This window comes from Bos javanicus, chromosome 5, assembly GCF_032452875.1.
Source record: "Bos javanicus breed banteng chromosome 5, ARS-OSU_banteng_1.0, whole genome shotgun sequence".
NCBI lineage: Eukaryota > Metazoa > Chordata > Mammalia > Artiodactyla > Bovidae > Bos > Bos javanicus.
This window is the reverse complement of record NC_083872.1, coordinates 106,420,970-106,431,256: the sequence shown is the minus strand read 5'-3', so window position 1 is coordinate 106,431,256 and position 10,287 is coordinate 106,420,970.

The window sequence follows — 10,287 nt, the reverse complement described above, 5'->3', positions numbered from 1 at the left end:
TCCCCTCCAGCTCTGACACCCCATAATGAAATGGAATAATGGGATAATTGCTCTGAAAGCTACTGAGCACTGGGAGTCTCTTGTTTAAACTCTATGGGTGCCTGTGTGCGTGAGTGCTAAGTCGCTTCAGTCATGTCTGACTCTGTGCAACCCCATGGACTGTAGCCTGCTAGGCTCCTCCGTCCATGGGTTTCTCCAGGCAAGAATACTGGATTGGGTTGCTGTACCCTGCTCTAGGGGATCTTCCCGACCCAGGGATCAAACCGGTGTCTCTTATGTATCCTGCATTGGCAGGCGGATTCTTTACCACTAGAGCCACCTGGGATGCTCCACTGCCTATATCTCAAAGACAGCCACAGTGCCTTTGCTTGTCATCAGGGTTTGCTGTGGCCTGTGAATCAGCATTTATTTTGTGCCCCATGTCAGCTCCTAGCTTGATTGTGCAGCTGTCTGCCAGTGTTCTCACTCTGCCTTGATTTCTCCTTCTCATCTTGCCTTTTCCAATTTCCTGTCATTCAGATGGAATGTCTTGTGTTTTTGCCAAGTTTGGATTCCCCGTCAGTCTGATGGTAGAGAAACCAGACTGGTTTGCCACCACTAATTTGACCATGCCTTTTTCTCCTTGTCTGATCTTCCCATTCTCCTGGTGGTGCTGAGTTTTGTGGAGATGGTGGGGCCAGAAGTAGGTGGAAGATAAAGAAAAAAGAAGGCAATGGCTAATCACAAAGGAAAGAAAAAGACAAAAGGTGTTCTTTTAAAGTTATTTCTGTTGTTGTATAGTCATGTCTGACTCTTCTGCAACCCCATGGGCTGTAGCCGACCAACCTCCTCTGTCCATGGGATTTCCCAGGCAAGAATACTGGAGTGGGTTGCCATTCCCTTCTCCAGGGGATCTTCCTGACCCAAGGATCAAACCCAAGTCTCCTGCATTGCAGGCGGAGTCTTTACCACTGAGCCACCTGGGAAGCCATAAAAGTTATTTCTACCAATTCAAAAATAGAAAAGGCCAGTTCAGCTGTGATAAGGAGGGCCAGATGATCATCATATATACTAAGAAAAAAGGAATTCCTCAAGACCGTGGGAGCCTAGTGGAAAGTTTGGTTCTGCTTGGGCAGGTCGGGGCAGTCTTCTGAGGAACTGACAGCTGGGATATTTCTTAAGGATGGAGAGGAATTTGTCCTGCAGCAAGAAGCGTGTCAAGGCTGAGGGTAGGGGACACGCAAGGTAGAGAAATGGGAGAGTGCTCAGTGAGCTTGGGTCACCTTGGAGAGGCGTGTGTCAGGTGTGTTGGGAGCATGAGATGCTCGGGTGAAGATGGCAGAACTGAAATGGAAGATGAGATCATATAAATGGTCTTATCTGTCCTGTTAAAGAATTTGCACTCTAGTTGAGAGGAAATGGAGAGAAATTGCAGGCAGTCCCATCAGTCGGTAAGATCAATGGTGAAGAATATAGTTCAAAGGTCAGGTCACACGGTGAAATTCAGGTCACGAACAGCTTAAAAGTGGAATGAATGAGTATAGAATGAAATAGAAAACATCAAAGTCCATGCACATAGTAAGCTCTGGTTCATGAAATATTAAGTGTCTTTGTGTGCATGATGGTGTGTACGTTCTGGGTCATGATACATGTGGTCCTTGTTACTGTCAGTCTTGATCTTAAAAAGTAAAAACTCCGTTGAATTTGCAGCCCCACTTCCCCCTAGGCTGTAACAAGGAGAGAGGAGAGTGGGCTGGAGGAGGCGACACAGGAAGTTCTTGCAAAGGACCTGCGACCTGCATTCTCTCCCACTTGTTATTGAGAAAGAAATTGCTTAACTTTTGAAGACAGTTAGCTGATCTCTTCCAAGGCCTCCCCTGCAGGGGACAGAGGGGACACTTGGAATATTTGATGGCCTGCAGCATTGGCAGGGCATGCAACTGGGCCAGGAGCTGGAATTCCGTTCCTTCCAACCTCTGCCCCAGGCCCCCTGTGACTGAACATCCTGTGACTCGTTCAGTCACTCAGTTGTGTCCGACTCCTTGCGACCCCATGGACTGCAACACGCCAGGGTTCCCTGTCCCTCACTGTCTCCTGGAATTTGCTCAAACTCATGTCCATTGAGTCAGTGATGCTATCCAGCCATTTCATTCTCTGCCACCCTCTTCTCCTCCTGCCTTCAATCTTTCCCAGGATCAGGTTCTTTTCCAATGAGTCGGCTCTTCACATCAGGTTACCAAGGTGTTGGCTCTTCAGCTTCAGCATCAGTCCTTCCAATGAATATTCAGGGCTGACCCACATGACTCTGGTATGAATCCTGATGGGATGACTTAAAAACCATGGTATCTTCCCACTCTTCCGGTGAAGCATGACACACTCACTGTTGCCAGCACTAGGGGCCAACAGATGTACCCAGTTCCCAGATAGTGTGTGATTGGTGTCCGGGTACTGGTTCAATAAAGACGGGAGTTACCTCCCCGCCACATGAGTAACAACCTTATGTTTAAAGTGTTGAAGGAGATGATTTCACAATGTCTGGTCTGTAATACCAGTGTCTAACAGACCTGAGTGCAGGGATGTCCTGTGGGGATAATATATGTCAGCTGAAAAAAATGCACAACCTGAAAGTTTTCCCTGGGTTTTCTAAGATAGAAACTTGGCCATTTTTTATATTCAGCAAAATTCCGGAAGACATCATCCTCTTTTACAGAGAGAGACGCCGCGACTTGGATATTGATAAACATTTCGCATCTACTGAATGATCAAGTTGAGTGTCAAAACCAAGTTTCTCCAGATGGTAAACCATGCTGTGACCCCTGAGACACACGGCATCTCCTGATTCTTTTCAAAATCATCCTTCCACAAGAGCTGGGAATATCCTCTCTCTCTCTCTCTCTCACCCCTTCCTACCTTAGAAGAACTGGGAAAACTCAACTACCTGTGTCAAAGAGAAGGTCTACGTGGAGTTTGGTCTTGCACTGGGACTCACACAGAGCAAGAATTTCCAAAAGCTGTGTGTTCAGACTCCTCCCTCTTTATGAAGTTCCCTAGCTGTGAGAAGAAGGATTGTTCTTGGTGTCAGATAAAAGAAAATAGGAAAGGAAGGTGTTCTGAATCGCACAGTTCCTGATGTGATCAAACTTGAACTTTGAGGGGAGCATCGCTAGTGTCAGAAACACTGATCAGTTGTTCCAAAAACAGCGGAGTGGATCTATAGCAACCGTCTTTGATGCGCATAACCCTGCTCTTGGCTTAGAAGTAATTGTCTGAGGCTTAACCACCAACTGATCGAGACGCCCAGGAATAAGATGAGAGGTGGCTGGATGCATAGCGATCCGATGATGTGGGAAAGTGTAGATGTCACAACCGCCAGGTTGGAAAGCAGACCATCCTTTCCACCCACCTGACATAACAATGCTTTCCCGCTTGTCCCTTTCCTTGGAATAGAGAATTACAGAATTTCCTGAGTTGGAAAGGTTCTTGTGGGTCACCCAACACTTCCCAGCTGATGCAGGAATCTGCAGTGTCACTTCCCTTCCATTGCTCATCCCACCTCTCCTGGAACACCCCTGGGATGAGCCAACGGCTGTTTTACTCTGTTTTGGGGAAGCTTTCATGTTCTGTAGTTGAAGTAATTCTCTAGCAAGCTTGATCTGATTCCCCAATTCTGCCACTCATGGGTCTACTTTCTACTCAGGGTGACAGGAGTCCTAATCTGTCTTCCTCATGCCCAGTTTTGTAATTGTATTGCTGGTCTCCGTAATGTCAATTTCACGCGTGGGGCCAATTCAGATTCAGAGTAAATGAGTGGATCCTGAGCTCTGACTACGTGCCCGATCCCTTCAAAGACAGGATCTCATTTAATTCTGCATCCAACCTTGGTGATAAGAACATTTTATCTCTTACAGACGATGGAACTGTAGCTCATGAGGATGGTTAGGGGTTTAGACCAAGGTCATATAGTTAGAAACGGACAGAACTGGACCTTGAACCTGAACCTTTGGCCAAACACATGCGCGTTATTTTTTTCCTTCATATACAAGTTTCACCAGGACAAAGGTGGTACCAGACAACCAAAACACAGCCCTGCTCATCCTTAACTATGTATAAACACTGAGCCGAGGTGGTAATGTCTCTCTGAAATGTCAGGTCTAACTTGCTGGACCCCTTTTCTCCCTCCCCTTCTCTCCCACCCGATTGTGGCTGTGGGTTGTAACAAGAGAAGAACAGAGAAGAGAGGTTGATGGTTTCTGACCACGTTGGCTCAGGGGCCCTGTTGTAATCGGAACTGAAATCCCTCAACTCTCCAAGATGATTTTCTGTGTGCGGACACAGAAATGGCCAGTTCCACGTGTGCACGCTCGGAGTGGAAAATATTGGAGACGTTTGTCACTTTTCCATAATATTTTTGGAATACAGGAGCCCTCTGGTGGCCAAAAGAGCAGGAGGGTGTCCTCGGGAGAGGCGGGCTGAGATTTCCTGCGAGGACGTCTCTAACTGATCTCGGGCTTCACTTTTGAGGTCATTCCTTTACTGTTTAGCACTTCTCTTCCTATTTTCACGGAGGGTTGTTTGCTTTTTACTTGCACATCCTCCCTCCTTCTCTCCCTCTCAAGTTCCTCTCTGCACCTTCCCTGCCAGCGCCAGCTGTTGCCCCCCAACACCCCTGGAATCTCTCCTTCCTGCTGCCTCTGGCCTCAGAGGACCCTATCTGAAATCTGGCCAGTTCCCCTGTGGCAGGTGCCGCTCGACAGCTGCTGCCTCTGCTGCTGCTTCAGTCGTGTGGAATTCAAATCCCTGGTGGGTGTTCAGAGCCCACAGATGGATTAACTAATGATGCCTGCTCATCAGTGAGCATGTTCAGGGGATGCTCATCGTCACCCAGGACTCAGCCTTCTTAGACCAGCAGATGACCTTCCTCTCCCTTAGGTCCAAGGAGCTGACTGCACAGCGCCTGGTCCCTGAGGCTGACCAACGGTCCAGAGCTCGGCCATTCCAGGTTTCTGTGTTCATCTCTCTACTGCACAGAAGTCTGCTTATAGTTTGTGCAGAATGGCCTGGCTTCTAGAAGTCCATGCCAGTGATACCGAGCAGGTTCTTGGCCTCCTTAATCAATAGAAATTGCCTAGAGGCCAGACAGTCCATGGAGTCGCAAAGAATTGGAAGTGGCTGAGCACGTGCGCGCCTGCACACAGACACACACACACACACACACACACAGGCCAGACAGGAAATTCAGGCTAGGCTTTACAGGGTCCCTGCTGCAGCAGGAGCAAGCGAGAACAAGTAACAGGTTCCCTTGCTTGCTCTGGAGCTAGCATGGATGCTCAGTCTGTCTCCTTATGTGCAATGAGGGTAGGGGGTGTGTCCAGAGGTCGGGCTGGAGGGGTGGCTTAGGTGGTTTGCCCACCCTTTGGTCGTGTTCAGTGCCGGCAGCATGCTCAGCCCCCAGCCTTTGTCCCCAGCACCCTGCTTTCCCCCAACTCTCCAGAAGTGGAAGTTGTATGTTTGGTCTTTCTGTATCTTATTGTCCATAATTTGACCCAACTGTGTATGCATGCAGTTGTTTTTAGTCCTTTATGACCTCTTTTGTATTTTCATGCTCAAGGAGATATTTGTCCAGGTGCAAGTACTACAGCAAAGGTCCCAGCCTGTCTCAACGCAACAGCCAGCAGCAAATCAAGACCCACAAAAATAGCCATCCCACATATAAAGGTAGTGGTGCCTTCAGTGGACTACGATGAACCACATAAAGGGAAAGGAGGCTATGATAGGATGAGGCAGAGACGTCAGCTACGATTTTCATCACTATCACCCTGGCTTTTCCTGTAATAGGAGGATGGGGCGGTATAAAACTTAGAAAGCACTTTGGACTCTTGGGGAAAGGAGCTCCTTTAAAATGAGCTGGTGACTTTATTACTTTACTACGCTCGACAATTAGTGGCTTAATCTTAGGGCAGTGCGAGCAGCCAGTCCATGACCCTCACTCTGGAGACAGGAAGCCCCCAGGGGATCCAGAATCTGCTGCAGGAGGTTGGCCAGGGTGGAACCTAGGGCTCTGGGAGGATCATGACATTTGGAAAGCTGGAGATTTCTTTTTTTAAAAAACATTTTATTGGAGTATAGTTGCTTTACTATGTTGTGTTAGTTTCTGCTGTACAGCAAAGTGAATCAGCTATGGGCGCGTGGGTGCTCAGTCGTTCAGTTGTGTCTGATTCTTTTCAACCACGTGGACTGTAGCCTGCCAGGCTCCTCTGTCCATGGGATTTTCCCAGGCAAGAATACTGCAGTGGGTTGCCATTTCCTCTCAAAGGAATCTTCCTGACCTAGGAATGGAACCTGCGTCTCCAGCGCAGCTATACACACACGTATACCTTCTCTTTCTTGGATTTCCTTCCCATTTAGGTCACCACAGAGCACAGAGTAGTGTTGCAGCTTTCTGTAATCTGCAGAAGAAACGGCTGGAGGGGATGGAGAGGGGTACAGAGGGCATAGTTAATGCGTTCCAACTCAAAGACAGACGGTGCAGTGGGCACAAAATGCAGCGAAGTTTCTGCTGCTACTCGCTCCGTGGTGAGTGGGAGTGGCCACTGGATGAAGCACAATGAACTGAGGCTTCTGGGGATGAGGACTGAGGCAGTACTGGAGAGTGCAGAATTCTCAATTGAAAGTATAGGTAAGTCTTATTCTAAAAGCCTATAGGTGCCTATGTTAGCCATTCTGGGGGAATATAATTGCTTTACAATGTTGTGTTAGTCTCTGCTGTACAATGAAGTGAAACAGCTATGTGTATACATATATCCCCTCCCTCTTGGACCACCTCCCATCCCACCCCTCTAGGTCATCACAAAGCACCGAGCTGAGCTCCCTGTGCTATACAGAAGCTTCCCACTAGCTAGCTATTTTATACATGGTAGTGTATATATCGACAGGTGAGTGGATAAAGAAGATGTGGTTCATACATACAATGGAATATTACTCAGCTGCCTAAAGGAAAAAAATAGAGTCATTTGTAGAGACATGGATGGACCTAGAGTCTGTCACGTGGGAGCATGTGGGTGGAACCCTACCTTCCAGGATGGATGGGCTGACCTCTGGGGATGTATTCTGCAGTCATTCGAGAACCCCCTGGGTCTCCTGTTTCCCGGCATGTTACGGATATTTAAAGTGCTGACGTCTAGGGGTCGGGGGTGGAAGGGTGACGTGGGAGCACATGCAGAATCTGGCATCTGGACCCCCTTGTCCCTCAAGAGGCTGCTCCCTCTCCCTCTGTCACCGCCCAATAAACCACAGCTACTCTCCCACCTCTGCGGTCTGACATGACTTACAGCAACCTTTTGGGCACCAGGGACTGGTTTTGTGGGAGACAGTTTTTCCACAGACCACAGCAGCAGGGAGATGGTTTCGGGATGACTCCAGTGCACTACACAGATTGTGCAATTTATGTCTATTATTATTACATTAGCTCCACCTCAGATCACAAGGCATCAGATCCAGAGGTTGGGAACCGTTAACTTACAGGATTCCCTAGAACATTGTCATCCCACTAGGAATGCCTGCAGTACAGCAGCTTGTGGTTGACCGCATTCCCCTTGATCCAGTGTACATGCTCTGACCACAGCGTCCTTCCCGACAGAGCCGCCGGCAGGGATGTGCTCAGCTCTCTGTCTTCCCACAAGACTTGGGGCCAAGGACCTGGACCAGGTCTCTCTCAACTGTGCATTGTTCAGCAGCTCCTTTCAAGGACAGGTGCTAAATCAATTATTATTATTTTTTTAATCACTGTCCTGAGGATACAATGAAAAGTGCCTTGGATTGGAAGTCAGACGCTCTGGTGGAGTCCCTGCCTGGCCCCAGTGACTTTGGTGTGACCTTGAATCAAGTCTTGCTTTGCTTCTCCAGGCCTCAGTCTCCAAGAGATTCAAGGAGGTTTAGACCAGAGCATCTTGAAGGGTACCTCCAGATCTGACATCTTCTGCTTTCTCAGGGGTGCCCCCCTCCAGAAAGACTGTGAGTTCCTCAGGCAGGGGAGACCCTCACCTGCAGGGCTCCTGGAGTGCCCAGCCCTTGAAGGTGGGGGTGGAACGGTGGGAGATAGACCCACCCACCCAGTTGCCTTCCAGGAGAAAGCTGACGATGCTCTAGGAAGAAGAGGCCTCAGGAGAGGCTGGAGGGATTGCCGGCTCCTGTTTGCATGCCTACTGTGTGCCCCATTCTTTATCTCCCTCCATAGGGAGCTGCTCGGTCCAAAACACCACCCAGGATCTGGAGGAGAAGGAACGAGACGCCAACCTGTTCTTCTCACGCCCCAAACTGAAAGTTGGGGCTGAGCTGTGAAGACCTGTAGAAAAATTCTCCTTACCTCTCCAGGAACTGGGAGAACACTTTTTTTCTCATGATGGGGCGAGATTTAGGCTTTTTCTACGAAAATGTTCATGTAAATAGAAAGAATAGGCTAGAAAGTTCGGGCATGGAGCCGAGCCTTTTGTGAAGGGTAGGATTCCTCAGCTGTCATAAATATCAGTGGAAGGGGAAACAGGTGGCGAATCCGGGCTTTCCTGACACAAATATTTTAAGTGAATCATAAACCCCTCTGTTCTTCCAACCAGTTAGTCCTCACTGGGTTTTCATGCTCACAGCTTAGAATACCAGGAGCTTTTTTTTACCCCAATCATAGCACATCACTCTGCTAGTGCCTGCTGGTGTTTGCGATAAATAGATTTTGGTTCGAGAAGGCGGACTTGGGACCTAATTCTCTCACTTCGATGACTGACGATGAAGAAGCTGGCCCGACCTCCTGGGCTTGACGGACTGATGGTTTGTCGGTGGAAATGTGTCTCGTTTTCTTTCCAACACCCGAGCCCGAGCACACAGGAGTTATGTTCGCCAGACAGGCAAGGTGGGGAGTCTTGGCAGCAGCTCTGGGCGAAACCAGGAGGACGTGATGAGGCTGACTGAGAGAGGGCGTCGCTGGTTTCTGATGAGGGGGTGTGTGTCAGGGGAGCAGCGCCTGAGGGAAGCCTTTTCTTGGAAGGGGGAGTGAGGTCCAAAGGGGATCCCATGACCTGTCCAGAGGAGGAAGATGCTCTGAGAGGTAGAAAGGGGTGTCAAGTGAGGAGACAGATTGTGGGAGGGTCTTTCAGAGTCATCAGATCTTGCCGAGAGAGGCAGATGGTAAAGCTCATTACGTCAGCATGCGAGGAGTCTGCTCACACCAGTCAGAGGGGAGAGAATTCTGGAACTTAAAGCTGCAAGGTCTCTTAAAAGTCTCTGGGTACTTTATTTTATACACAGCAATTTGTATCTACTGGGCTTCTCAGGAAACTCAGTGGTGAAGAACATGCCTGCCAATGCAGGAGATGCAGGTTCAAACTCTGGGTCGGGAAGATCCCCTGGAGAAGGAAATGGCAACCCACTCCAGTATTCTTGTCTGGAGAATCCCATGGACAGATGAGCCTGGTGGGCTACATTCCATGGGGTCGCAGAGTCAGACAGAACTGAGCGACTAAACAACAAACAACAGTTTGTATCTTCTACAAACTACTAATGTATAAAATAAACAACAAGTATACGTTGTACACCACAGGGAAATAAAGCCATTATTTTGTAATAACTTTAGGGTATAATCTATAAAAATATTGAGCAATTATACTCCAATTAAGGGCTTCCCTGGTAGCTCAGTTGGTAAAGAATCCGCCTGCAGTGCAGGTAACCCTGGTTCGATTCCTGGGTCAGGAAGATCCGATGGAGGAGGGATAGGCTACCCACTCCATATTCTTGGGTTTCCTTGGTGGCTCAGCTGGTAAACAATCTGCCTGTAACGCAGGAGATCTGGGTTCCATCCCTGGGTTGGGAAGATCTCCTGGAGAAGGGAACGGCTACCCACTCCAGTATTCTAGCCTGGAGAATTCCTGGAGAAGTCCATGGGGTCACAAAGAGTTGGACACGACTGAGTGACTTTCACTTTCATACTCCAATTAAATTAATTTTTAAAATAAAAATAGAAATATTGAATCACTACATTTCACACCTAAAACTGACATAATGTCAATCAGTTATATTTCAATAAAAAATATTGCTTGCATTTTTTTTAGAAAAGGTCTTTTGGACCAGTGCTTTCATTTGACAGGTGAAGAAACCAGGGTTTATTCCAGGGGTAACTGAATGAGCTTTTTCTAAGATAGGCGTGTTTAGTACAGCAGTGTGATTTGGGGGGGAAAGCATGGGATCTTGTGTCAAACTGACTGGAGTGGGAATACCAGTACCTCAGTTACTAACTGTGATCTCCTGCGTCTTGGGACTCTTGAG